Source organism: Lissotriton helveticus, chromosome 2_1 (assembly GCF_964261635.1).
Source record: "Lissotriton helveticus chromosome 2_1, aLisHel1.1, whole genome shotgun sequence".
Taxonomy (NCBI): domain Eukaryota; kingdom Metazoa; phylum Chordata; class Amphibia; order Caudata; family Salamandridae; genus Lissotriton; species Lissotriton helveticus.
In genome coordinates this window covers 1,688,923,459-1,688,951,337 of record NC_136059.1, presented here as the reverse complement: position 1 = coordinate 1,688,951,337, position 27,879 = coordinate 1,688,923,459, and the positions used below count along the sequence as shown (strand labels likewise).

The window sequence follows — 27,879 nt, the reverse complement described above, 5'->3', positions numbered from 1 at the left end:
CATAATTTGTATTATTTTACGTGTCTCCCAAGTGCCTGTTGTCACTGTGTTAATTAACAACCAAATGAAGGTTGCATCTGGGGCCGTTGCACAGAATCACCCTTTTAAATTATCTTAAAACACCTCTCTTTCTCAGACTCCTGACTCCTCATTTTCTCTTCTTTGCTAATTCTATGCTTTTGCAACAGCGGTAATTGGTCGTTGTGCATGCTGGAAGCCACTTGGAGTCTAAAGGCCACCACCAAACATTAACACTCGATTGCCACTCGTATTCACTGTACTTTTTTAAATCTTCCAAACAACTGATTTTTCTCAAATCTTGCCTGCCTGTCACTTTAAACTTCATGCATGGACTAAATACCTCAAGACACGTCTGAGCGTTAGAAAAAAATCAAAGATCTTAAAAAGCACATCATAAATAGAAATACTAAAGCTGAACACATTTTAAATAATTCAGCTCGGCAGGCCCTTTAAGATAGCAGTAAACCACGACTGGCGTCTGTCTCCTTCTTCCTCCACAAACCTCTCTGTGAAGGGTATAGAGGAAAATGCAGGGAGTGGCAATCATGCAAAGTGTCTCATCCTGAATGTCTCTGCTACTTAGGACTCACTGAACTGCAGTCATGCGATCCAGAGGTGTCCCTCTGAAAAGTTTCTTAAAGCTCTTTAATAAGGCACCAGTAGCGTTGCAAGGATGCCATGGGACCTTGCGCAAGCAAGAATAAAATGGCCCCTTTGACTGCTGTAGTAATAGTAGTATGCAGTCATGTACATGGTTTATTGGGCCCCGGTGCCACTGCACCACTGATAGCTACGCCTCTGTTAGGCATTTAAACTCCAATGAAGGCGCCAGGCCCTTACATAGGTATTTCTTTGATTACGTATGCCAGGGCGATAGCACATTAATTATATCCAGTGAAAAAGAAACCTCCTTGATGCCAGATAATTCAGTACCAGGAGGTTCTAAAATCTACATATTGCCACAGAATAAAACTCAATTGATATATGCTCGTGTGGGTAAGATATGAGACTGTCAGTATGATATTCTATTGTTAAATATTCATAGATACTTAACTCTTTCTTAAGTTGTATTGCGTTTTTAAATTTTCGATGCCTGCTTCAGAAACAAAACTGCTCTGTGGCAGAGGTTAAGATAGTTTTCTTTTTTCATTAAAGCCTTTGCTTTCATAGTGATGTTAAAAATGTTTGCTCCTAGAGATGCCCTACAGTTTCCCTGAGAAGTAGCGATACTGTGGCGTTTCCACCTGATCCAAGTTAAAATATTACACAGAATATATTGTATCAAAGTCAAAATATTACACAGGCTATACTATACCAGAACAATATTACACAAAATAGGAAGGGAGGTGGATGACCGAAGCTTAAGAGCCTGTGGCCAACATGTGTCCTTCTTCCACGCACTATTAGGCCTTTCCTAGGAGTGCATGGACCTTCTGAGGGAGTCCAGACAGCCATCCACCAGATGCTCTTACACTTTTAAGTGGAAGAGATTTTACATGTAATGTGTTCAAAATGAACTCCATCCAATTCTGGGGCAGGAAGATGCTATATTATCTTCTACATTTAGCAAAATCTAATTTGCAATTCTCATCTATTAAAGTACATCTCGCAGCCGTTACTGCCTATATAAAATCCTCCACCCAGAAGGTAATTCTTCCAGGCTTCTTTAGTGAAGGATTTCTTAGAGAGGTTGAAGAAGGTGTTCCCTCCTGCACGTTCTCCATCCCCTCCAATGTAACTGAATGTGGTTCTTTCAAAACTCATGGGTCCCCTTTTGAACCGATACATACGGAATCTTTACAGCACCTTACCTGGAAAGCTGTTTTTCTGGTAGCTATTACTTCAGCACGCAGAGTCAGCGAGATTTAGTCTCTCTGTTCCAAAGAGCATTACATGATTTTCCATCATATCAGGATGGTGATGAGAACTCATCTGAGTTTTCTTCCCAAGGTTGTGTCTGCTTTCCACATCAACCAGATGATTTTGCTCCCTACGTTTTTCCCAAATCCTTCCATACCAGTGAAAAGAGCATTACACTCTTTAGGTCTTAAGAGAGTTTTGAAATTTTGTTTAGAAAAGACCAAAATCCTCAGACAATCTGACCGTCTGTCAGTTATGGCCCTATGAGGTAAGGCATTGCCTCTTCCAAGCAGGCCATTTCTAGATGAATAGTTTCTTGTATGTATCCTGTTCACCAACCATTTAGCCAGCAATAACTGCCAGACCCAAAGTCCACCCTATAAAGGGCAAGGCTTGCACAGCAGCCCTACTAAGGAATGCTCCTCTCCCAAATCTTCAAAGCGGGCACTTTGAGATCGGTCCATACTTTCACGAGGCATTACTCTCTAGATTCAGACACTAAGGCAGACACCCAAGTAGGGCAAATCTTAACAAATCTGTTTCAATGATGACTGCTTTAGCTTGTTTTTGACTCGTCCACAGGGGATTGGGATGGGCTTGCTACTCTATTCAGTGCTTATCACAATTGATGATGATCCCTTGGAAGAGAAGAATATGTCACTTACCTGTAATCCTAGTTCTCTTTCCAAGGAAATCCTCATCAAAGTCCTAAGCAACCTCCCCGGACGAGTCTTGCATTCAGCAGTTCATACATGTCTGTGTTCTGTTCTTCATGTCATCTTAAAAGAGCACTTACCTAACTGTCCCCTGTGGGGCATGACGGGATACAGGAGGTTCTGAAAGTCTTAAAGGCACTGTGCCAGTATTCACTTTTGTTTTTTAATGCAGCCTTTTGGCAAACATTGCCTTTGCATTCGCTTGCAGTTTTCTCTTCAATAAAGGCTGTGTTTTTGAATCTTACAATAAGGGCTGTGTTTTTGAATCTTACACTCTCGGTTTCTGATTTACATCAATGCTTGGGTCTAGTAAGATGTTTATTAAAGGGAAATGCAATGCAAGTAGGGCATTTTTAGCCCTTAGCATTAATATATGTAAATATATAGAAGGACTACATACATGTTTTATGATATATATATATATGGTATTTAATATGTGCTCCATGGTCCCCGCACGTAGGCGGGAATGTTCAGTGCTTATGACTTTGATGAGGATTCCCCTGGAAGAGAACTAGGATTACAGGTATATAATTTATTCTTGCTTGTGTTCTGGTTCAGAGAGGGCCTGGCCTTGTAGTTAGGGCTGGACCTTTCCCATGAGGAGCAGGGTCAAGACTGATTTGCATATAGCTGGGTCCAAACGCATGGCTTGCAAAAAAATGATGGATTAAGAGGCGTCCCAAGCGGTTGCCAGTGGCTTAGATCAATTCAAGCATTCCATCCAACATCTTGTTGTTTTTGTATTAGATCTGTTGCAGCAGTGCTGAGAAGGACAGGTACCTTCCCTTTCAAATCAAAGTGCAGGTATTCAGTACTGACAGTAACTTGCTATTGAAAGCTCTTTTTCAGGTGATTGAGTTCTCACCTTTTGCTCTGTGCTTCCCTGTGTCTCTAATAGGTGAAAATGCCCGAACCTGTCATTATTCCTCGAGGCCTCTCTCCTCCTGCAGAGGAATGCGGTCCGACCGCATGCTCTTTTTCAGAGCCGAAGGCCCTGTTCCAAACCCGCGGAGCTGATTTACAGACCCATTTAGCTCCATTTGTATGTTATTCTTTGTGCAAATTGGTTTTTCCAAATAAGCACACTTTTGTATTTATTTCTTGAAAGCAGTAACTTTTTATAGAGCGTAGCACACTCATTCGGCGGGGTGTGTGTTTTTTGTAGAGCTTCATGTTGCTTTTTCCTCTTGAACTATCGGTTCGGCTGGCCCTTAGGTGCCGGGCAACTAGGGGAAATGGACAGCACAAAAATGTAGTCACTTCACTATAGGCCTAGTGTTGCTGCCCCTAGCTTTGGTAAAAATGCTGATGATAATCACTTTATTCAGTAGCAACTTTCAAAGCGGACACCAACACCGTTTTCTTCTAGGAAATAATTGGTGCAAGTTTGGCTGCACAGCAGGGCACAAGTCCTGAGGAAAATAATGAGGAACTATTTATCATATTCAATTCACAAGTGATACAGGAAGTGACGCCATGGCCTTCTATTAATTCTTTATTAAAAGGTCATGGGACTGTTTTACAGAAACTGCAATTTAATATAATCACAAATATGAAAAAAGAATTTACTTTTTTACTTTTAATAAATCACATGTTTTTTCCTCATATTAACGGTGCAACCGAGTTTGAAAATGTCTGATAGTCAATTTTTTAAAACAGACTGTAACCTGAAAATTACATTTAGTCAAACTGCTTTTCGTGATTAAGCAACATGTGCTGGGTGTATGTTATAAACATTAAACTTGCTGTTAACGCATGTTTGTTTCCTGTTGGTGTTCTTTCGCTAAGCAGAAGTTATTAACATTTGCAGTTCATTGAGCAATACCTCTCGGGCTAAGGGGAACGGAGTCGCATTTCTAAAATGAATTGGGGAACTTCATATACCAGCCTTCGCCCCTGACTTGTGCCCTATTGCACAGATTCGGTTAACTTCTGGGTGTCGGTGATCAATTTAAGTGGAAACAGTTGACACCCATCCTGAGCAAGTATGATAATTTCAGCACATAACTACCGTGTATCATTTAAATTTACATTTAATCAAATGTAAATGTCTTCCGCCTTTCTAACATCTTGATTTTCAGCTCATTACATGTAAAGGCCTCCATCCAACCTTTAAAACATTTATCTTAATACAAAGTTTCTGACTTATTGGAGCAAACCAGGTCAGTGTCCACAGTTGCTCAGGATTACAGCTGTCACTTGAAGGATTTAGGAACACCATCCATTTAATCTCTGGCCTGCACTAAATACTAACAAGTCAACGCCCTCAAAACCTTCCTAGCAGACAACTCCCTGATCCATGCTATCTCAAAGCCCACTCACTCTAAGGGTGCTACTCTTTACTGGCTCATCTCTATAGGATTTAATCTATCCTTATCATCCCTTGTGACTGGTCAGATCATGACATCATCCCTTCCAAATTTCCTCCGCTACTAATAAAACTTTCTCGCATCAAAACTAGTCTAAACAATGGATAAGAAACACGAAAAACCTCGACTGGTACAACCTAGATTCCCACTGTGAGAACGTTCTCATCCCCCCCCACCAACATGTTGGATGTCAGTGACCTCACCGATCATTACAACTCAACAATGGTCAAGGTCTTAGACTAAGCTGCTCCACCAAAACTCAAACGAATTCCAGGCAAAGATAAAAACCCATGGTTCAACGGAGTCCTGAATGAAGAAAGACGTAAACTCAGAACGGAAATGGAGACAACATCCCTCCCCCTCCATCTTAAACTACTTCAGAAAGCTAGAAACTCCTATAACAAATGTATTCTACAATTTAAAAAAGACTTCTTTAGATCAGAACTAGAGGATGCCAAAAATAGACCAAAGAAACGTTTCGAAATTATTAAACACCAATCTGACAAATTGGCCAAATCTTCACTTGTGACTTCGAAATCACAGCTTAGCAGTGAAGAATTCTCTTCTTTCTTCACAGCAAAAATGAACTCCCTCCAACTCGAGCTTAACACGTCAGCAACTAACTCAGCCACCCCAAAAAACATTCAAGCCAAAAACGCAGAACAACCCGAGCTACCTTTGCAAAAAAATACCTCTCACTGGTCCACTTTCACACTTTACGATCTTCATGACATCACCAAAACTTTAGCACCTACTAAACTCAACAACCACTTCAACGACCCAGTCCCATCAAATTGCCTTCCCCACATCTACCAAGTCATCTCCCCTCTCTGGACAAAAAACATCAGCGCCTCACTAGCACAAGGGCACATACTGGACTGCTTAAAAACGGGCCAAGTCACCCCTATATTAAAGGAACCGACAGCAAACTCCACCGACCTCAATATTTTCTGAGCCATAACCAACATTCCCATGCTAGCCAAGGTCCTGGAAAAATGTGTTCAGCAACAACTGAATCAACACATCATGGACTTCAACCTTCTGAACATTCACCAATCTGGTTTCAGACCCGGCCAGAGCTCTGAAACAGCCATCCTGCACATAGTTGACGAAGCCCTCCTAGCTCTTGAACGCAACAAAACCTGTCTACTGGTCCTGCTCGACCTCTCCTCAGCCTTCGACACGGTCAATCACGACAAAATTCTAAGAAGACGGGTAACAGAATGGGTTTATCTGGCACAGTCCTTTCTGGAAAACAAAACGCAATCATTCATGGTGAACAAAAATCTTTCTCCCTCCTCACCGAACCTTCTAGGAGGATCACAAGTCTCCACCCTATCACCCAGCCTATTCAACCTATTTGTTGAACCACTAACTGAGCTACTAGAGCAAGCAAACATTGCCTACCACATGTATCCGGACAACACTCAACTTTACATCAAGAGCTCCTCCATTGAAGACATAAAGACAATGAACATGACACTCGAAAAGACAGTCCACTGGCTAACAACCAATTTCCTCAAGCTAAACTCGCAAAAAACAGAATTTCTTCTAATCTCCTCTCCAATAACTCCCTGGAGACAAAGGGATGGACCAAGCTGATCACTGCTCTGAACTGCACTCCAACTCTGGTGGACTCCACCAAATCACTTGGAATTACACTAGATAAGAACCTTAACATGCAAACACACATCAACCTGTTAGCTAAAAACGCACGCTTTCACCTCCGTTATCTTAGAAAAATAAAACCGTTCATCACAAACCCAGACCTCAAAACTGCAGTTCATTCCTTAGTCATCTCAAGGCTGGCGTACGGATGCACCACCCTCGCAGGGCTTCCCAAAACCTCAACCACCCCTCTAAAAGCCTGTCTCAACACCGCAGCAAGACTCCTAACAGGATCTGGGAAATGTGACCACATTTCACCTCAACCGAAAGCACTCAACTGGCTACCTTATGAAGCTCGAATCCACCTAAAAATGGCACGCATCACTCACAAAGCAATTCACCGCAATACTCCTCAGTAACTATCCCAAAAACGTACCTTATCTGGAGGAATCAGACTCTCTGGAAGCGTCAATCACTTACTTCTGAAACCCTCACGTTTCAGCAAGAAAAAAACATCTGACAGAGCATTCTCCGGAGCAGCCCCAAGAATATGAAACTCACTCCCTCCTTACATCAGAAAAATCTCCTCTACTCCTCTGTTAAAAAAAAGAAGCAAAATCATTCCTGATGTGCAAATTCCTCCTGTAAACTCTCACAGGAACCATTCCAGTTCTACACCCTTAAACTCGCCTCTTCTCTCCCACTAAGGACTCCCTCGCCCCCATTACCTGTTGCTCAGAACAACTTTGTCGCCTGTGCCCCTCCGATCTTAGTCAAAACATGTTGATTTTATGTATTGCTTTATTTTTCTACTTGTTTTATTTGTTCTGTGCACTCATAGTAAAGCGCTCTGATACCCTACCCTGGGTCTGGTCCATGCTATAGAAAACTCTCTAAATAAATAAACATGAGTAATTAATTTGCACCTTCCAGGTCCCCTGTCTTGAGGGATTGGTCCCACAAAGCTTTAGTATCATCCTATAGCTCCGCCTTGTGACTTTAAAACCAAATTGCTGGGCAAGAAACCAAAATTCTTGCGCAGTAAATACAAATTTATTTTGGATTAGTTGAGTGGCAGGGGGGGGGCGGGGGGGGTTAGGAAAATGCTTGCCTTAAAATACAGAAAGCAACTTAAACTGGACCATTTCATATTCTCTCTATCCACCGTCTGCCTCCCCCATTGACATCCTCTTTGGGGGAGGGGTGGGGGAAGCTCCTGCATGGTCCCCCTATGACAGACCCGTTGTATGGCATGGCAAGCTGTAGGCTGTAGTATCCTGGCTTTAATGTTATTCATGTCACCTCAAGCTCTGCCAGTGGAATGTTCCAAGGATGTATTACAGAATGTTGCCAGTGAGAAGTCACAGTTGAGAAGGGCTGAGCAGCATACTGGCTGCTCCTGCTGGGGTCTGTACTGGACTTAAACTGCATGTCCTGTAATCTACATCAATAAATCTATTGAACATCCTCTACACATCTGGACTTAATCACCGCATAGGCCTTGAGAAGGATCTAGCCTTGACTGGCATGTCCCTTGAGTCCACAACTACATATTCTAGGAGACCTTAATCAGAGAACAGTACTTGCCATTTGTTCAAGGTGGGAGCTTTTAATATTGCAAAACCACACTAATGTACGGCAAAATAAAGCACAGTAACTATTCCTGCATACTTCTCGGAATAGAAGACTTGTATCTAGATTTGAATGGAAAGGCCTCATCCACTCTTTTGTGGCAATCTCATAAGATTTTGGGCCTCTTATATGACCAGAAGAATATTATTCGATCTCTCACCCAACGAGGTTGAGATCATTGTGTTGGTATCATCTTAACATGGTGGGAAGGACTGGCCAATTATGAAGCATGCCACAAGAGTGGGTGAGGCCTTTCCATCCAAATCTGTTTTGCTTCCTGTTTTCATGCTTCCTGTTCTTTTCTATAGATCTAAATCTTCTATTATGAGAAATATGCAGAAATACTTACTTTGCGCACCTTTTGTCTGAATAGCACAGCGTCAATTCAGAATACCTGGGGCTTTTCCTGGCTTCCCCTCCTGACCAAATTCTCTGATGCTGCACAAATATTTTATTTCATAGTGCTTCCTTTTCCTTATTGCATTTGAGGGCTCTTTGAAATATGTGAGATCAGGGAGTGTGCTATACAAACGCCTCTCTTGTGTCTGATTTAATAACCTATAATGTTGCTTCATGTAAGAATCTAGGTCACATATAGATAGGGTGCACATGACCACTGACTTGCCTCTTAATTCACTAATAGCATTGATGTCATGGTGAGGTTTGAGACAGGATGAATAATTTCAAGTTCATGTTTAAAAACTGTCACTTTTAATAAATGCCGCAGAGTAGTGATACAATCTGATTGACTAATTTGAAGCGCTTCTGCATGTTAAGGAATTACTTTTTTTAATTTTGAAGAGTCTTTATCATATTTTATATGGTGTTTTCTGCACAGTTCACGTGCCAAAGATTTTTAGGGCTCAGCCCATGCACAGGCTCTTGGAGCCCAGCCAGACCCTCAGCTCGGCTCTTCCCTCCCTGAGCATTTGTTGTGTCGCCCACCTTTAGGTTTAAGTGCTGCTAAAGTTGAATTAGCCTTTCATTCTTCCAAGGTCGATAAATCATCGGGTGATAATAATGAAGTACCTCTATGTAAAGTTTTTAAAGGCTAAAGCCTAATTCATTGGAGGGCACTTGTATAAAGCAAAACACCGCCAGAATATTTTTCTTTTTGCACAGTGGCATAATTTATGCTATTTTGGATGCGTAGTGCAGCCTGTAGTATGCGCTTGCTTTGAAGTGTTGCTTTTTCCCCCCCAAAGATATGTTTATTAGTATTTTGTCACACATTACAATACAAACTGACAGATGGTACATCAGGATAAATGCAGAAGGCGTGGCATTTTAACTGTTAGTTTTAGGTATCATTTCTTAGAAGCAGCATTAAGTAAAGTGTTTTAATGCATGCTAGTATTTCCCAAAAATATTCATAATGGAAAATCAGTGTAACCAATTTCAACTAGATTATGGGAAACATGAATGTAAACAAGCTTAGGCAAAGTCAATAGGTCCGACATTGGTGTTCAGTTTTTGGTTTTGTCAAAGTGTGTCTTGTTTGGGCATGGCTTTTGTAAAATGTTATTGTTATGGGAGATGCTGGACTCTCACCATTGTAACAAACATTGTCAAAAAGAAAAATCGTTTTTGGTCTCAGAAAGCAACCATTGCCACGGAAGTTCCTGGCACTGAACACAACAAAGCTACTTTCTTTGTGTGTCGATGTCTGTCGATAGCTCTTGTTGATGAACCTGCACAAATTGTTTAAAGGAAAATAGCTGCTGGGGGGGTATTTCTCAGGAGGGAGTGACATTTGATTATCTCTACATGACCCTCTCAGAGAAAATGACCTGGAAGCCCCTTATCACGAGCGAATCTTACAGCAGGGGAAGACAACTGGGGCTCTGATCACAGAGCATAGGGCCTCCCAAACTAGACCGATTGCAGCTCCGCTCCAGATTAATGACCAGAAGGTGGTAGGCTCTGCCTTGTATGGGGCTGAACTCTGGGGATTCGACAACTTAGAGGGCCTTTTATACACCAAAAACAAATTCTTAAGATCGTTGTTCTCTTCCCTAGATTACTCTGCTCCTTCCACTAAGGCTAGATATAGAGCCTATAGAACATTTATAGAGGACAAAGCAAGGCTTCGCCCCCATCGCTTCTGGCTGCACTTAAAACAAATCCCTGAGCTCATTCACTATTTAGTTGCACTTGAAGTCCACAAGATTGATCGGTTAAAAAAAATTGGGTGGTTCACCAAAGTTCAGACCCTGCTTTCCGCTATAGCCTGGGGAACCTCTTGGATGCTTCTGATCTTAGCTTATTGCAAAGCAGAGAAGTGGTCAAAAACAGATACTAGAATTGGGTGACGCAGAAAACCGTCACCCACTCATCTGAGGCAGTCTGCCATTAGAATTCATAAAATTCAAATTGTATGGTGTATATGAGCAATACATGAGTCATTATGATCCCACACGATAGGAAGCTTTACATCCAGTTTCGATTTTGGTCCCCAAACCCCATGGCTAGCCCCTGTCTGTAGACTGTTAGGAACTTGATGCTACCAAGAAGCGCCTCGCATTTTAAAGTCTGATTCTAGGCCATTAGTAGTTTGTGCAGTGGCTAAATTTCTGGGGGAAATGTGGTTTATTAGAAGGCACGCATTAATGAAGAGAAAACCCGCATCCCCAGAACGTTTAATGCTCTCCTAGCTTGTTTCGGCCACATTTTGTGTATTTTATCTTGATTGTCAGCAGAATCGCTCTTACAGCTTTGAGGGTATATAATGGGCCATTTGTGCAAACTAACCCTTTTTATAAACTGTTGTTTAATATTCCTACATCTAGTTGGTGCACATCGATGTGTAATTGGTTGTTGTGTATATAATGAATTACTGCCATGCTCGTCCTATTAAATCCTTGTACTGTATGCATTTGCACTTTACGTGATTCAATAGGAGTTCCAAACCATTTGCACTATGTCTTTTTTACTCTCTTTTTTTAAAAACCTAGTTTTAAACTTTTAACACCGAATTGTGTATCTTGACATGTCAGTTGATTTTATCCATTCCTTGAATTACTGCTATGCATGCAATATTGAATCCCTGCACTGTATGCACTTGCACTTTTATGGTCGCAATGACCACATAAAGTTCTTTTGACTGATGTGCTGCTTGTGAAAGAGCAGAAGGCTGTCACTCACTGTGAAGCCAGCCGATGGATGGATAGAGAGGGAGAGGGAGGGAGAGAGAGAGAGGATTTTAAAAAAAACAAAAGGTCTTGGTTAACGACAGACCTAATTAGTGGCCCAATTCTTAAAGAAAGTCACAAAAGTGCACCCATGGTACATATCCTTGCTTTAGTGCAGATTTATGAATTTCATGAAATCACAAGAATTTACAGAAGTAGACCGGGAAATCATACTTCTAGAAAATATTTATTAACTGTATTTTAGCATAAGTAAATATGCCTGTGTAGATTTGCTGATGTGGAAATTAAAAAACAGAAAATGCAGCTAAAACCGATGTGTGAGGTGGTGCCCAGGGATTTGACATGAGCTTTCCATTACTTGTAATCTCTGGAGAAATGTAGTCCGTGGCGCTGAAATTATGCAATTTTTGCGGCCTTGGCATTTTCTGAATATTTGTGAATTTGCCACATAATCCCTCATCTTCTGCATAATCGGCTGATTTGAGCAAAAAAGTATATTTCTATTCCAATGTGTCAAAAGTTACTAAAAGCACGGGGAGACACATGTTGCCTTTTAATGGAAGACCCTTCGCAATGGTTGACTAGTCACCTTTCTGTTGCTTATTGCTCTGTTTGGGTGTTAAACTGGTACAATGAGGTGGAAGCTATGCCAGACAGTGTTAACAAGAGTAAAAATGATAAAAATATGAAATATTTGTACCAGAAAATGTGCCCCATTATGCTGCATAACTTATCTTTTCTTGCTGCATAATTTAGTCAACCCTTCCGCATAATCTGGTCCTCCCCATGTGCATAATTCCGGTGGCCCTGGATATAGTACAAAGCCCACTCTCCATCAAATACCACCAACCGACTTTGCACCCATCTTGCGGATAAGCATAAAGTTTCATAAACATGCCAGTATCTGCATCCACTCTGCTAAGAGGATGGAATATCTCGAAGGAAAAGACGACTAGGCAGGAACTTGGCCATTAGAATTGTTCTATGCCCTTGTGGCATTTTTAGACACAGGAATCACTTATGATTCATTGATTGTGAAAACTATTCGTACCACACCTGTGCCTCTCTTTCAAGAGCTTTTTCTATTTATTCTATTCTACTTCATTGGCACATCATCTTAGCTTAGAAGATATCGGATATTCTGCGCAATGAACCTTATAGCCCATGAACTCTGATTTGAGGATGTACGAACTGCCTGCGCTCACTTAATTTCTACTTGTATTGAAATTCATTTCAAACCATTCCTCTATTGTGAAAGAAGCCCGGTACCTATGGATATAAATATGGATTTACAGCCAAGATATGATTATTTCTAAAATGTATATAAATAAATTACGCCCTGAAGAAGGAGCTTGTTGATATACATGCGATCTCCGAAACGCGCGTCGGCGCTTTTTTATTGTTTGTTTTTGTTATATATTGTATTTTGTTATAATTTGTTATGTCTAGCTTATTGTCAGTTATTGTTGGTTTTTTCCTTATGTGGTGGTTGGGGTGGTTACATGTATATTTACTCATAGTAGGTACCCTACGACATCATTGTGCTGGACTTACGTCTTGTTTTATTGAATGTTTGTGATGTCTCCTGCATTATATATGAAAATGAATAAACATGCATAAGAAAATCATATAAATTTAGTGTATCTTGATAAATAAATGAACTAAAAATTATTTTATAAAAATATTCTTGGCCTGCAATTTGTAAGCCTGAGAGCTGGGGGGAGGAGTGGTGAGGGAATGGTGGGGGCATGTGAGGGGGGGGGGTAGACTGGGGGCTTCAACTTTGACCAGTTAAGAAGGAGCCAGAGCCCCTAGTGCAGGGATCTTCAAACTTGGGGGCATGCCCCTTAGGTGGGTCTCAAATGACCCCGGGGGACGGGGGCGGTGCCAGGTCCTGGCCAAAAGAAACATTATACTGATAGCAATACTTTGTTTTAAGTGGAGTAAGCCACTCTGTAATCGGCCATCACCAACATCTTTTGCCAAGTGTCAAAAGGGAAGGGACTCCAAATATTCTTCAAAAACCCCACTCCCATTTCTAATAATCACACTGTGGATACTTTAACGCGTTAGTAAGGCCTGCCTGACCAGAATTGTGTGTTTTTCCAACCATGTATTTGGTTGCATTTTTAAAACAGTAACCAAACTTAACTGTAATGGTTAAATAAGTAGAGACATATTTGAACATTGGCAATTTAATTGAATAATTGCGAAACATACTGGGGGGAACCCCGATGATTTTTATTTTTTCACCGGGGAGCATGGTATTAAAACTTTTGAAGACCCCTTTCCTAGTGGCTCGGACACTGGAAGGAAGATGTTGCTTGCATAACACCAAAAGAGTTTTCACTATAGAAAAGCCACAATTTTAGGGTTTGCCAGTGCATGTTTTTTTCTGTTTTTGCCAGCTTTATCACATGTGCATGGACAGAGTCAAGCTCTTCCTGGCTCTCGTTATTTAGAAGGAGCATCCAGAAGGTGTTTCGTCACAAGGGTTTAAAGGAGTTGCAAAGCAAGGATCCACCTCTAACACTAATGGCCTGTTTATGAGTTTGGCAGGGTTACTCCATCACATTCGTCACGGATATACTGTCTGCCCTATTATGAGTTCCATTATGTTCCATTGGATATAATGGAACTTGTAATTCAGCAGGTGGCATATCCGTCACGTTTGTGATGGAATAACCTGCCTACCAAACTCTTAATCAAGTGTTTGCCATCAAACCCTTACAGAATAAGAATAGCTCAAATATTGGTGTAGACAGACCTCACATTTGAATTAGTGATCTGTGCCCCATGTCCTTCGCCGCCACCCCTTTTACCCATCATTATTTCCACTTCCGGTCTTTGAACTGCTGTCCCTTTTTGCCATTCTAGTTACAGCACCATCTTTTGCCTACATGTACTCCGGCTCACTGCAGGATCTCGAAGCACTTTCGAAATATGGGTGCTTCACAAAACATTGGAAATAACTTGGTGTCTACAGTTGTAGTGTCTGTAGTTATCTATTTTTCAGTTTGCTATTTAGACATGAAGTGAAAAAGTATATATTACTGGCATTAAAGGTTAACACATGCCTCCTTTTATAGACCTAAATATTTGCAGATCCTCCCATATATATGTTCTGGAGTAGACGATTGTGTAAAAACAAGGCTGTTTCTAAAGTGAGCCTTTAGTCCAGTCAGACTTTACCTAGGTTTAATTTTAAGTGGAAGAGCATGGAAGGTTGTGGCTGTGTACGTACACAACATACCAATGCTGATCATTTATCGAGTACATTGGGCATTCCAAAATACTAGTATATACTTTGTCGTGCAAGTCCCCCTTCTGGTTGGTGGGCGGAGCTTCTATTTATGTTGCAGGAGGGCGGGCCATTGTTGTCGTTTCAGCACCTTGGCATGTTCTTCCGGAGTGCTGACACTGCAAGGCATTAAAAGCCCTATCACGCACCAGCCACCCGCCATTATTTTGTTTGGTTATTTTGTTTATTGCTGTTGTGTACGAGTAGACAAGTCATTGAGGTGCTGATCTTGTAGCCCACACAGACTCCCATGGCCTCGAAGATGCCACTCCCTAAGATAATGAACAATTCCAAGCAAATAAATACTGCAAGCCGAGGAACAAAGCACTTTACTGACGCACGCGGCATGCTTCTCTGTTGGTTAAAATCAATACCCTATCCTTTTTGTGTAAAATCCAGTGGCGTACAGCCCGTGCGCTTACTTGGAGTCCTGATTAATAGCTTTCTACTCTGGAAGAAGTGGCCTGCAGCAAAAGGAAAAGAAGCAATCGATGCCAACTGAGCTGAAGAAACCTCGCCAAAATAAGTAACACTCTGCAATAAGAAAGGGTCCTCGTCGCAGATTCTGTTCAGATTGTATTGTGCAGTATTTACCTCTTAGCCTTCCTTGCTGCAGAACTTCGGTGTGCAGTTGTGGGATTCCTCAGACTCTCCAAGTAGATGGTTATGCTTCACTATTTTCACCTCAGTAGACAGATCTCATTTCACAAACCTACCAGACACCCTCTCGCGGCCGGAATCCTTCCTGCACACATCCCATTCATAAACAGAACCAATATTGGCTACCTTGCCTTCTCCTACAGCTTTACATCAGAGCTGCGGCCTTAATTCTTGAGTTTTTGCAGGAAGCTGTAAACCTGGCTTTCCGAATAACCTCTCATCAGCCTTAAACCAGGCTAGAACCACACCGTCCGCACCACAGGCGACAGTGCACTTTCAAATGCACAAAACATACCAATTCATGCTGCGGTAATAATGCAGGATCAGAAAATGGGAACTTTTCTAAAGTCTTATGAAGGCACTCCCTTTGTCATTTTCCGTATGTTCCTATTTAGGTTTCTCTGTCAAAAGAACTATCAAGCTGTAGAACAGGAGGACATTGATTCGAAGTAAAAGACTGGGTGACCACCCTATGGCAGTCCAGAGCGGGCTACATGAAGTCAAGAAAATGCTTTCCAGTTTTAGTACAGTCACAACTTTATTTAATGTAATTGTTTTGGCCTCTGCGTTTTTATTAATTGGCAAGGGCCATCTTTGTGCTTGTAGTGCTGAATAGATGCAACGCCTCACTTTAGCATATCATCTTGGGAAGGCCGTCTTAACTGGAGTATAACAGACGTAAGTCTGGGTGTCTTTCCAACTGTATGTGCTCAGATTACCATCATAAACAAGTGTTTGTTGCTTTGCCTACCATGAAAGATCAGCATTTGGCACGCCCTCATGTAGGGTCAGGATCTGATTCCTTTTCTTACCCCGGTGGCAATCCATCCTATGAGATTTTGAAAGCTATACTCTGAGAAATGTGGCCACCATTGGCATTTTAAGGGGGACACTGGGAATTAGAAATTGTCCAGATAACAATAAGGAACATAGATCTGACACTGTTAAGTTTTCGTTCCCCCTTAAGATCAATTTAGTATTATATTCTTCTGTTACCTACTCAGGACATTAATTGTCTAGTCAGTCTTTATTGTGTTTGTGAAATTAAATGTACATTTAGAAGGCAGTTTAAGGCCATGTTCTGAGTGTAATATACTGATGCACCTCATTCTTATTCCACCCCCCCACGCCCACCCCCCCCCAAGCTCAGCACATCATGAGGCACGTTTGCGCTGTGTTCATGACTAACTGAGCTCGTCCTGACAGGCGTGGGGCTCACACGCGGGGCTAATTCCCCCGCTGTGCTGAGCTTTCCAAAAAACGTCATGAGCACAGCGCCACCGTGCAGTGTGACGAGCCAAGCTCGTCACAAGCACCGCTGTGCGCGCTCCCCAGCGCCGCAGGGGAATTATCCCCACGCCGAAGGTGTTCATGTAGTGTGGCTACCTAGTTGAACTCACTCTGTATGGAGGTGCGCAAGTTATGATTTGAAGGTGTTGCATAAATTTGAGTTGGTGCTGGACTCCATACAACCGCCATTAGCTAAGAAGTTGTTTTTGCAATTTAGGTATGGGACGCTTCCCCTTCACGCCATAACCAATAAATGGGCGGGTGTAACCCACTGGGTATGTCCTGGATGCCTAGTGGAGGAAGAAACAGCGACTCATGTTACGCTCTTCTGCTCGGCATACAATCAGGCTAGGTCCAAATGGGTTATACAACTTTGTAGAAACCTAGGTATTAGGAACTATCGTGAATTCTTTAGGATCCTAAAATCTGATACTAACCTGGTGTTTGTTGTTGCAATTTTGAAATGTATTTTTGCTATGTGGTCTAAACAAAGGCACCTACTAAAAATCTGACCTCATTTCAAGCAACATCTAGCTCTTTTCTGTTACCTGCTCCGATTATTGAGTATGTAAAAACTAAGACGGTAAGTCAGGTTATGGGAGTTAATTCTATGTGAGAGATAGAAATACCTCCCAGCTGGCTGGTACCTTGATCCTGGGCTTTACAAAAATAACAGCTGTGATTAACTACTTTTTATATATTTTAGCTTAATTTATATTCTTAATGTATGTTTTAATTCTTTATATCTCCCATAATGACGATTTTGTATTCCCCATCTTTTATAGTGGCTTTCTTATGTCTACCGGTCTATATTCCAGTATTCATGATGATCGTGTATTTTCCCTTTTTGAGATTTTATTGTGCTGTTAATGTTGTTGTGCTTTTATGGCTGTAATAGCCGAAATAAACTTTTTGATGATGATTTGAAGGTGTTGCTAAAATTAAAAATTAAAATGACATTTTTCTGTACTTTAACTTTTGTTTGTAGCAATAGAATAACGTTATATTAATTTAATGGTGGTACTCAAGGTTTAATAAACACAAGCAATAAAGCACACAACACTCCCTAAATCACATATCCTTTTCTTTTTATAAAATAGAAATTATCAGTATAAAAATTATTTAAATAAGAAAGCAGGAAATGCAAACCTTAAGGTTCTAAAATAATTGCAGACACCAAATTTCCTTCGGATGTGTGAAAATATTGTGCATTTGATCTCCTCAAAAGGATTCAGCAATTGATTACACCGCATAGCTACTTACATCCTTGACAGTGAACCTATGTCACATGATAAAATAGACAAGCATCAGTTGATTTCCAGTTAAAAATCCGACTCACATTTTTTACTGCTACAAACTCATGATACCACTTTGCCAGTAAGGCCATAACTTTATGCCTTGAGGTTTGACTCCTCAGCATTTGTGCTTCATTTGTCTATTTGGTTGCGTACGTTGGACCTCAGATCTTATTTTTAGGGATTGTGGCTCATTTTCGCCAGCAGACTTTGACACCGACAAGAGTTTTGGCAGCAGAAATGGTACAAAGAAGGAATAGGCGAAAGATTGGAAAGCAGAAACAAAGAGAGAGCAGGGGTTAAGAAGAACCTGAGATAGTGAGATAAAGACCAACCCCCAGATTCATCAAAGTCCGTTTTGCGAGTCCTTAATAGCGATTTTTAAGGAATCGCTATTAAAGACTCGCAAAACGGGATGCATGTAGAAATCGCAATCTTTTTTGCGATTTCTACTGCTTCCTTATTAGAGATTCGGTAATTGCTAATCGCAAATAAGGAATGGCTTTCCCATTCATTCCTATGGGCCTAAAGGCCCATAGGAATGAATGGGGAGTGATTCCTTATTTGCAATTAGCGAATCGCAAATAGGGAAGCGATTTCAAGGGTGCCAGGGTGTCCAAAGGACACCCTGTAGCACCCCTGAAATGGTACGGTACACTGGTGTTGCGCGCACACATGTCCAAAGGACATGTGTGTGTGTAACATACAACTTAGAAAAATGCACTGAAGTGCATTTTTCTAAGTTTTCGCTATTTACCACGTAGTTAGACTTTGCGGTAAATAGCGGCCCCAGATTGCGAATTCGCAATTTTAAAATGGTTCATGAATTGCATTTAAGGAATCTCAAATTGAGATTCCTTAAATGCAATTATTCGCAATTTAGCGATTTCTAAAATTGCGATTTTTGCATTTGGGATGATGAATCCCAAATGCAAAAATAGCGCTCGCAAAGGGCCAGATTCTCAGAATCTGGCCCTTTGCGAGCCGATTTTGGCTTGATGAATCTGGCTGCAAGTGTATGGTGGATGAAGAAAGAGGTGTGAAGTGTAATCAAGACAAGGCAACCTAGGTTTTCAGGAACTCCTGCATTGGACAATGTTGGTTGCAGGCTCCTATAAAAAAACGTTTAACTCATGCACTTATATTTTTTATTAATTTTGCTCAACCAATCGAAAATGTGTTTGTGCATGATAAGTAATAAGCAAACAAACAAATGTGCAGAGTAAAGCCTGATTTTCTATTACTAACAGACTTGCTCACTTAATTGCATCTAACCAGGATTTCAGAGCTTGTGCTTCTCTTTTAATAACTGCCATCATATGATTGTGTCTCCAAAATCCTCCTAATGAAAACAGCATTGCTAGGTAATAATTTGTTGATTTACTATATGTTAGAAGCATCTCTTATCCGCTGATCTTTTATTAAACTTAGCAACTAAGAAGAGCAAATAAAGTCGAGCTCTCTCAGTGTGTACCGGAATAAAGATCCAAGATCTTTTCAACAAGGATAAAAGCATAAGTAACAGTCAAAACCAGCAATGGTCTGCCAAATTTGTGCAAAGTAATTAAACATTTAAAATGTAACTATAACTTAAGAATTTCTAATGTTTATTTTAAGATTGGTTTGTATAGAAAGAAGGAATAACATTTTACTAAATATAACAAACATTTTTTTCTACAAACATTTTGTCGATCTGCAAATTTCAAAATGTCTCATCTTCCTCCCAACTAAAAATCTTTTGATGCCAGGGGTGGAGAAATATTTAAAAAAAATATCTACTTGTCCATGGAACAGCTTGCTTCATAAATCTATTTGTCCTGTAAAAAAATCCACTTGTCCCTTTGATGCCAAGTAGTGTAGCGACAAATTATGACAGCAATCATATTATATAAATTCTTAAATATTAGCCTCTCTGATTATGCCAAGGCTCATAGTAAAGTAGGGTTTGAGTTCTAGCAGTTCTATTATTTTGTCATCTTTCCACAGCTCTGCATACGGGATCTGGAGGTATAATTAAGCAGTAGTTTCAGGGTTGGAAGCCCTTTTGAGTTCAAAACCTTCTAACTTCCATGTTTTAGGGGTTTTCGCCAACTCTTTTTTTACTGTTTTCCCATACTGAAATAAGTTGGAAATTTACTCCTGTCAAGGGCAAAAAATAAAACTTCTTCAGGGTTGGAAAAAATGTGTTTGGAGGGTAAGTGAACTTGTAAACGCTCAAGATATTTTCACAGGAGCAAATCTACACATGCACATTTGCTCATGCTAAAATACGGTTCACAAATATTTTGTAGGAGTACGATTTCCTGGCCTACTTCTGTAAAATCTTGTAAATTCATGAAAGGCGTAAATCTGCCTGAATGCAAGGACATATACCATGGGTGCACTTATGTGACTTTCTATAAGAATTGGGCCCCTAATTACTTCTGGAGTTAACCAAGACCTTTTCTTTTTATTAAATTCTATCTACCTCTCTATCTCTCTTTCTAGCTATCTATCGACTTGCTTCTGCTCTTTCACGAGTAGCAAATTGGCACAAAAGTAGTTTTGTTCAGGGACTGTGGCAATGTGTGTTTTTTCTAAAAAATAAAACAAATGACATTTTTATTCAACATATACTCCGTACATTGGACTGTGGTTTGTACGTATATTTCTAGAAAGTAAGGACCTAGAAATATTCTACATTTACAATGTTCAATAATCTCCAGTGAGGGAATAAGGCAATTTTCCACATAAAGTAAAACTACTTGCATTGCTACAAAATCTCTGCACAAACGTAACCGCAGTTCAGTAACCCCTGTATGCCTCCCAGGGGCCCCACCAACGTGTGCTTTTTGAGACAAAAAATATAATTGTTTTTTGCCAGCGTTTGTTATTATGTTGAGGGACTGGCAGCTCCCACAACAATCAAGTTTGGCAAAAACCATGTCAAAACAAGACATGCAGTGACAAATAAAGGCTAACCATCAATGTCCAGCCTATTGGCTGTGCCAATCCTGGTTTATTTTCTCGTTTCCTATAATTTTGTAACTGGTTGCACTGATATTTAGTTATGAATATTTCTTGGAAATACTATCGTGCATCAACTCATTTAACTAAATTATGCTTCAAAGAAATAGTGCCTAAGATTTCACAGTAGTTTAGCAAAATATTGTTTTCCAGTTGCATTTTTTTGTGAACATTTTATTTTGAAAGCAAAGGATCATCGATCTTGCTTTTAAGCCTGTGCAGATATTTGCATCTAATCAGAGAGCATTCTGGAAGTATTATATTTAACCTCCGATTGTTAAACTTTGCAAATTTGTGTACCCATTTTTACAGTGGATCCACTGTCAGCAGTGCAATCTGAGCTTACAGCATTGCCTCAGGTTGCTCACTCTAATAAGAGAGGTTTTGCATTAATGAACCATAAATACAAGTTCAAACAGCATTAACATAAGGACACAAATATTACCTTAACTGCAGACAGTGCAGGTTCCTTATCCATAATGTGGTACTGTAAATTTGCAGCCAAAGGGTTTGTGCATGGGGTTGGCCCTACTTGTCCCAAGGACAAAATCGACACGAAAACTTGTCCTTGACCCAAATAAATATGTCCTGGGAGTCTGCGCCCTTTGGCAAATAGACTAAAAAATAATGTAATTGACTCCAGCATGTTTCTTCATCAATTGCGAGGAGAAACTTGTGTAAAGGGTTTTCAAACAATGTCCATAACTAATTCTTATTAGAAGGCCACAAGCCAACTTAAACTTGTTAATGAAAGCATGACAATCAGCAGTAGCCAGGGTATATGCGTTAATTGTGCAATAATGCTTATCCTTCTGAAACAAACAAAAAACTAAAATTGACTGCTTGGACTGAAGCTGCCTTCACAGGATCCAAACAACAAAACGAGTAATACATCAATAAATCAGCATGATCCCTCCTTGTTTTCAGCAAAGCTCTTAAAATAGTTTCAAACGGAGAATAGCGAAACCCAATGTTGGAATTGGTGAGAGTGATAGACCTGTTGGCAGTCTCCATCCAAGCATTATTTACAACTCCCGTAGGTGCAAGGCCTTACTGCATGTTAAAGGGTGTTTTTTTACATCACAAACAGCGTTAAAGCAGAAAGGGTTAGTTGTACAGTGATAATATGGGTTTGAATGCGATAGTGATGTGGAGCGCGGTGATCTATAGAACAGTAGCCTGGCATAACAGACCACCTTTGGGAGCAATACGAAATGTATGCTAGAATCGGACAGCTGTGTAGACTACAGTCACACAGAAAAGAGGTTATAGCAGAAAAATACTTTTCACTTCAGTTGTTTCGGGCTTACTACGGGGGCATTTGCAAAGAAAAGCTTAGTGAGGGAGAACTGGAGCTGCATATGTTAACTGTGGATGGTCTGTGTTTCTCTGCACTAGTGCACTAGTTCATCAGTCAGGGGTATCACTCAATTAGGGTGCATGTTCTTGAAGGATTTAGCAGAATTGGCAAAAGAACCTTCGATTTTTGTGCAGCACCCCTACTTAGTGAGGCAACATTTCTTCCTGGGTTGTCGAAAGAGGTGACTGTTTGGAACTCAAGGTATTTTTGAGGCTCAAGCAAGTGAATACTGGACAAAGTGATATTTCATGCCATTCCTTCCCTCTGGCATCCTGTAGACACAGGATTTTTTGCAGATTTTAAAGATGGAGGCTTGGTTCCGAAGGTTCTAATGAACAATGCTTTTCTTAAAAACTGGACAGTAATAAAGGGTTATATGTTTTTTTTAACAGAATCACTTGTCCTGGGCCAATTAAAGAAGTCATTTCTCTGCAACTATCTGAAACCAGGGAACCTCCAAAAAAGCCTGGTTCTGTAACAGTTGAATCCTTAACACAAATGCTCTTTCAACATTATCTTGCCCTGCAACATCAAGAGGATGTCATTTAAAATGTATTACCTGACTGTTGTTCGTTTGCTGAAAATATACATGCCATGAAAGCTTACTAAAGCACCTAGACGTGAATGGACTGCATTCAAAGGACTTTGGCCCCAGCCAGAGGAATATTTTTTTTACCTCACGCTATGGTCTTTTTGGTATGTCAGGCCGCCTCCTATGGAGTCCTTGCATTGCAATGCACAATGTACTTTTACATCCCAAAAGTACACAGAATTATCGCACAATTATTTAGCACAGATGCATTGTGTACAGAAGCAAACATTTTCTGTTTTGTTCACTGACTGCATCAGGCTTTCTTCAAAATCCAGTCCTTTGAAAGTACTTGTTATAAGTGGTATTGACACAAGCGTTTTAAGACTTGCGGCCATGGCTCTTCTAGAAAGTCTCTCGCCTGTATTACTGTTAATAGATGTCAAAGAGGGCAACAATGTCATTGAGGCTGGATTCTGTTTGATATTCATTTCTCTTCCCTTGCTACACCTGTGTTGGGTGATGTGAAGGTGGTAATAGTATGAACAAAAAAATAAACTGGACTCTTACAACTGCTTACTTCCTGTAGTTAGCCCTTGTGGCTTAGCCCAGCAGCATCGAAAGAATACTGTTGACTAGCTCAATGGTCCAAAAGTGTGTGATTTCAGTTCTCCTATCAGTGGTATTTTAGTGACTTAGTGGCTATGGAAAAGGGGCTCTCCTCATAAGAAAAGAGCGACCACATAAATCCTTAGCGGTCCCCTCCAGCATGGAAGAGGTCTTCGTGGCCTTTCTGCTTCACACTTGGGAATTTTACAGTGAAAACAAGACAAGACCGCCATATCTAAAGCTAGTATTTCCTTTTGCGCCCTTTCTTTCATTCCCACAACAGAAGACTGCCCATTGTACTCGGCGGCCTCCTCATCTGTGGATGTTTCTGCGTTATTTTCTTGAATTATAAATATGAACGAAAGACTCCTTTTAAATTTTTTTTTTTTTTTTTTAATCTCCCAGGACAGTAATCCATCGATATCACGATACAAAATGTGTCATATTCTCACAAATCTTCCTCCCCAAATGGCAGTAGCGGTCGGCAGTAGGTGTTTCTATAGGGCGGTGACGTGGGCAGGGGGAGGGGCAGGGTGGGGGGTAGTAATGTATGGATTATGGAGTTTTACAGGTAAGTAAACATTTAAATAAAACGAATTTCGTTGCGCGCACTGCATCACCAAATGTGATGCAGTGCGCGCAACGAAATTCGTTTCATTTATTTAAATGTTTACTTACCTGTAAAACTCTGTAATCCATACATTACTACCCCTCACCCTGCCCCTCCCCACGTCACCGCCCTACAGAAACACCTACTGCCGACTGCTACTGCCGAATGGCATCCTCAAAGTAGCCGCTTAACCTATTTTTTGATGTCCAGGCCCTGAAAGTCTTCCTGTTGTAGGCAATTGCCAAAGCTAGAAGTTCTGTGTTAGTGTGCTAACACGTACAGTGTAGGCACAATAAAGCCAGACAAGAAACGAAAGGCAGGCCAAATTGAAGTCTTTCTAGTTATAAAGACGTCCTTAATGCAGTTCAGTTAGAGGTGGGCAAGCCAACAAATTAACAGGGAGAGCTGAGCCGAGCCAAGGGTCTGGCTGTGTTCTTGGAGCCATTCTTCGAGCCAAGCCCTGAAAATGTTTGCTATGTAAATCAAACAACAAACATCATTTAAATTATGGCAAAGTCTCTTCCATGCTCAAATAAGTGCTTTGGCATGTGGAAGCTTTGACATTAATACGTCACATTATAGCAATACACCGAAGTATTTATTGAACGTGATCGTTTTTAAGCATGAACGTTTAGTGAACTAAAAGGTAAAACAGTTGTCATGTAAACCCTACACATGGTCCAGATTATTATAGAGCTACTATTAATTCAAACACAATGGGTTTCATACAACTAGTATTCTGAAGTCGCATGTTTCAAAAGGCTTTCTTAAGCAATAATGAAGAAAAAGGAGTTTGGGTGAAATAAAATAATGGCCCAAGATCACACGGGTAAGCCGCAGGTTATCCATGTTCTCTGGTTTCAATTTGTACAAATCAGCCACCAAATAAGTATCTATTTGTCTTGCCTTTTGTATGTCAACTCTTTGTTTTTACCTCTTTGTGCTTTTTTTGTGCAGTTTTCATATAGCACGAACTTGAACCAAAATATTGAAGTGCTTTAGTGAGCACCATTACACAAGGTCCCAGTGATTTCATTATAGGCACAGTGAGATTCAGTGATCTGCCCGGAATAACAGGATGTTGACCTGATGCCTCGAACCTGGTTCCCCAGTTCCAAGGTCAGCAGCTCCGGACGGAACCCCACATCCTGGGTAGAGGGAGGGAGGCATGCAGAAGCCACTTGACAGCTCGGCTCGTTGTGGGCTCTTGGTTCCAACTGGGCCTCGAGCTGAGCAAGGATTCAGGCTCGGGCCCGGATCAAGCTTTGAGTGGCTCGTGCACCTCTACGTTCAGTGCTAGCGCTGGAGAAGAGGTGGAAGGATACACCCAAATAGCCATTAGCATTGAGTGGGAGAAAAATACTCCGCTGTGTTAATCAACAGGCAATTGACAAAGTCTAAAGCCAATGGTTGAAAGACTCTAGAAATCCGATGTGTGAAAGGGGGCACATAAAGCGCCCTCTATGTATTTTAAGCTATAGATCTGCTTCACAGCTGCAGTGTCAAAACCCAGACCTAAAATTGACATTGTTCGCATTATGCTCAAAGGAGAACCACATGCGTCCCTGGATCCTCTACATTCTTGCCTTGATAAACAGAGGTTTATAAAATGCATTCAGGTCTTCATAACACTCCAGTGACAATGCCTAATAATGACCCAAGTGAAGACACTCACTTGCCCTCACTCGGTCAGTGAAGTGCATCACACTTTGGCTCACTGGGCCACGTTCTGTGCACACTGTGGCCTCCATGACCAACCAGTTCACACACAGTAGAGGTTTTACAAAAATAGAAATCAAATCAACCTCGATCACGCAAAAAATGAAAGCACTTTACCAGTACACCAACATTTCTCTCATACCTTCTCATTTTCACATTCTTTTAAAGGCGTCGCTCATAAGTTAAAGCGTACTAGTAATACAAACATACCACAATCTGAAAATAAAACCAACATCTGAAAAGAAATATTAAGAATAGTGAAGAAAGATTGAAGCTCACCGCAACAGAGAATAATCAACAGAACAACAAAATGAAGTCAAGGTTCTGGAATGGCATAGGTACACACACAGCGTGTTCAGGCTCTAATTATTTGTACTGTTTTTAACTATTTTTTTTCTGCTGCCGAAGTAGAAGTAAAAGATGTTTGCATAAGGGCGGAGAAGAGGGATTGTAGGAGACTATGTGGTTGGGATATACTGTGGGAATGCGGACAAATTCAGCAGTATTGCTGCAAAATACACGAAATCCTCTGTGAGGTACTATCTCTTACTATTCGCCCGGAAGTAAAGAGATTTTTTATTTTATTTATTTATTTACTTGAGTTTTATATAGCGCTGACTAGACCCGGAGGTATCAGAGCGCTTTACATGAGGAGAGTTACATAGGTTACAAGTTACACATTGTTACAGAAGGTACGTCAATTAGAAGTTACATCCGTTGGTTCAAGGTGTATAGAGGGTAAGGGGGTAATGTAAAAGGGTGCCGGGAGGGAGATTAAGCGGAATATCGCACAAGGAAAAACAGAGCAAGTAGGAGAGAGAGATTCAGGGGAGAGAGGAAAGGAGCCCACAGACCTCAACAGTAAGCGCACTCTATGGGTAACACTAGGTCTGATGATAGCAAAGAGGAATACCGCACAATTATGGGGAGCCACTCTCACACCCAAAATAGAGGCCTGGAAGGCGGATATGGACTGGTGCATGTTTAGGGAAAAGACTATATACATGGCACGAGGGTGCCCCCGAAAATGGTCCTCCATCTGGAATGATTGGAATGTGTAATGAGGCAAGATCTGTACCCCCTTCCCGCCCGAGCGTTCACACCCATGATGACCCTCCGTCGCCGCAAATGATGTAATAACTCACAAGTAATGACTCAAGAATGACCAAACTGTAATTACTCTGTACCATTGATTTCTTCCTCCATACTGTACTTGTATTGTCGATGTTTTATGCTCAATAAAAAGAACTATACATTTTTTTTAAAAGGATGTTTGCAAAACTCTGAAATCTCCACAACACCACAGGAATAATAGAATTTCACTGTACAGATAATTGTACGGTAACATAGATGCATTTATATTATAGAGGCTTTATTAGCTGGGTTGCCCAGAGTTCCACAGTGTCAACTTCCACAATACGCCTGTGTCTTCACTTCTGGGGCCATCACTTCATGCAAATGAAGGGGTTTGGCCCCCAGGCAAATGAGGAAAGGCTTTGCCTCTGCTCCCATGGCGTCATAAACACGGGTGCAGAGGCAGCGAGGCCTCCAGGAGTCTCATCACAAAGAGGTGACCCACAGTCAGTGCCTCCCCCAACCCCCTTTGATATGGGAAATAGGACCCTGTGGACCCTGCAGATAACCTCCAGAGGACGGGTGCAGCCCCTTGCTGCAAATGGCTGCAGGAGGATTTCAAAGGTGCCTCATGCATGTTATCAGTAGTAATGTCACTAGCTCTGCAGCAGATACAGTGGAGTAGAATGCTGCCTGTTTATCAGCTACCTTGGTTGTTGGCTGTCAATTAATGGCCCTCATTGGACAACTGACATGGAGTTTGGTCTCCCTAATTTCCACCCTATCTATCGGTGGAGAAAGATTCATCTGAGGACTATTGCCTCTGTGGTAAATGGAAGCGCTACAGTTTGTCTAATTGTAAAGGGCCCAGTACGGTTAGAGGAGTAAATGAGAGTAAGCATATAGTAAACATTTTTTGCACACTTGACGCTGCAGCACTGCCTGCTTATCAGCTTCCTCGGCACTCGCTTGTATGAACTCCAAGGGACTCTATTCCACTACTTCTGGTTGTGTGGTGATGCTAGTTCATACGCATGTCCTCATAGGAGAGATCAGCAAGTATCTAAA

At 41.1% G+C, this 27,879-nt stretch overlaps 1 protein-coding gene across 1 annotated transcript in view; it reads left to right on the top strand.

The window, feature by feature from the left end:
* Positions 1-27,879, top strand: part of UGCG (UDP-glucose ceramide glucosyltransferase) — a 100,086-nt gene that overhangs the window by 37,937 nt on the left and 34,270 nt on the right. The window lies entirely within an intron of this gene.